The sequence below is a fragment of the Marmota flaviventris genome, chromosome 6 (assembly GCF_047511675.1).
Source record: "Marmota flaviventris isolate mMarFla1 chromosome 6, mMarFla1.hap1, whole genome shotgun sequence".
Taxonomy (NCBI): Eukaryota; Metazoa; Chordata; class Mammalia; order Rodentia; family Sciuridae; genus Marmota; species Marmota flaviventris.
This window is the reverse complement of record NC_092503.1, coordinates 1416839-1419796: the sequence shown is the minus strand read 5'-3', so window position 1 is coordinate 1419796 and position 2958 is coordinate 1416839.

The window sequence follows — 2958 nt, the reverse complement described above, 5'->3', positions numbered from 1 at the left end:
CGGCCCCTGTGCACACCTCGGGAGCTTCCTCCATGTGTGCAGATGGGAAGAATAAGAGCACTCAGGTAATGCTCTTGTCCCGCGGCCCCGGGTTCCCTGGAGTTGGTGTCATCTAGTGGGTGGCCACCAACATCTTTAAACAGTGTCCACAAGGGGAATTTCAATGAAGTCCATGCCATTTCACAGCTGCCTGGGGGCTTTAGTGCAAGTCACTGTGGCCCTCTGACATCTCCACCAAGAGGCTACCGTAGGAGAATCCTGGGTGTGCTCCCCTCCTGGCCACGGCACAGTGGACGGAGGCGCCCACACCTAGAAATGAGGACTCTCTGGAGCTGACGTTCTGGGAAACTCCTGAGGGTGTCAGGGTTTTAGAGAAGTAGGAAAATCATGAGGCTGTGCAAATCAAGCTGTGCCTTCAGCTGAGCACGTGGGCAGCAGCGCGTGGGGTCGAGACCCATGACGAGGGTCCATGAGGAACAGGCCGCTTTTCTCTTTCTGACCAGGGCAGCTGAGGACTATTTTCTACAACAGGGAAGAGAAGAACTTGGAGTCTCAACTTTTAGAGGGAATAGAATGAAATTCATTCTTAAAGCTGTATTTATTTTTTAAATAGTCACAGACTTGCACAGGAGTTGGAACCATGATGCCAAAAACTGTATGGTTTTGACAACAAGAAGGAGCAAGTGGCCACCCGGCCCCCCGACCCCAGAAATTTTAGCGTGCCTTCCTGTTCTTGGATGTGCTCCTGCGCACCCTGAGGGCCACACCACTGAACAGGATGCCGCCATCTCCCTCCACCAGTGGAGCCCCGCCCCGGAGAGTCTCACCATTGTCTCAACAGTGACCCTCCTGGCAAGAGTCCAGGTCAGAACCAGCTCCTGTGCCTTGCTGGCCTCTGGTCTCTGCCCTGGTGGGAACCCTGGTCTGTCTCTTCTGTGACTCGGGCGCTCTTGGGGATGACAGGACGTTTGACCCAGCTCAGCCCACTGTGTCCCCGTGCCCAGGTCTGGTCAGGGGGGTCTGTGTTCTCTCTGCCTCCCCTGGGGTGCATGGCTGTGGTGTCTCCGGGCTGGTGATGGCAGTTCTGGCGGCTGCATAGGGTGGTGTCCACAGGCTTCCTCGTGGTGAAGGCTGCTCTCAACAGGTGTGGAACCCCTCGCACTCCTGGTTAAAGTGAAGCGAAGCTTCAGGCAAGCTAAAAGTCGAGAATGTCCCCAGCTAGTAAAGCCAGCGTCACTGATGGGGGAAGACCGGGCGCTGCCCAAGACCAGGGCAAGCAAAGTGCCCCCCTCGCCACGTCAGCCAGGGCTGCTGGAGGTGCCAGCCAGGGTCCCGGGGAAGTGAGTGGCATCATCTCTTCCTTCATTCGACTTCACCAGTGCCGTTCGCTTACAGATAAATCCAGTCAGGAAAAGTGAGGGAAGGTGACGCACCGGGACCTATAGAATCTACTAGAATGAATATGTTCAGCAAGTTACAGGCGACATTGTCAATATTCAAAATAAACTTTGTCTATAAAATGCTGGCACCGGATTCTGGGAAGTTACCATAAAACTGCGACTCCCCTGACGGGAGCAGGGACGCGGGAGGACTGAGGGCCGGGTGGAGGTCTGCGCAGTGACACGGGGCGGCCCACTTTGCTGGAGAGGCCGACGCCCACAAAGGAATGGAGGGGCCTCGTCTGTGGTCGGCTGCCCCTATCGCCAGGCGCCAGTTCCCCCTGCACCCTGCGGGGACCTCGCCACAGGTCGACAGTCCTCCGTTCCCTGGAGACGGGAAGGCTCTCCCACAGCAAGACACCTGCAGGGGGAGCCACGGACAGGACAGGGACGCTCCCAGTTAAAGACCCACTGTGTGTGCTGGTAGGTCCACATGTCTGCTAGTTTGCACGTGTGTTGTGCTCGTGTGCTTGTGGGTGTGCTTGTCCCCATGCACACTTGTGTGGGTATTGACGTGTGTCTTTCAAGTGTGGCTTAGGGCGTGTGTGAATGTGTGTGCATTCATGTGTTTGTTATTGTGTGTGCATGTTTGTGTGTTAGCAGAAACAGTTGACTATATGCTGAACCAAAAAATACAGACAAAAATGTCTGGGTCTACGCCACGCACCACGGACAGCACTTAGCTCACAACAGAGCACAAGTCTAAAAGGAAAACCCAGACCAGGAGACTCGAGGGGAAGCAGAGGCAGACTTTAGGATCCTTCATTAAGAAGGACCCCTCGACACGACATGGCAGCACAACCTCACACAGCACACACATCAACACAAACATGCACACACATTCCCACACACACACACTCAAACCCACAAGAACACCGAAAAATGCACTCACACATACACAAAGATACAAATGCACATTCACACAAACATGCACATACATAAAAACATGTAAAACACAAATTCCCCACAAAAACACACACAAATGAAAATTAACATGAACTCATACATAAATTAATACACACAACATGCGCACACACAAAAAGTCAAAAAACATGCAGAAAAAAACACACATATACAATGGCACCAAAACACACAGAAAAGAACACACATAAAAACAGAAACAACACCCCTACACAAACACAAGTGTGTGTACAAACACATTCACACATAAACATAAGCATGTACATACATAAATACAAACACACAAAACCCATACACATATGTACACACAAACATAAAAAACAAAAACCATGCACACACAAACAACAAAAACATGCACATTCACACCACAAACCTGCAGGTACAAGGACACACAGCACAGATGCACAAACACATTCACACACACAGACACAAACAGAAAGATATGCACCAGCACACACACAAGCACAAGCACTCACCTAACACAGAAACTCACCAGCACAAACAGAAACCAGATTATACATGTACACATCCCACAAATGCACAAACACATGCACACACATAAAGCACAGAGAGACAAACACAAAACACACAGAAGTAC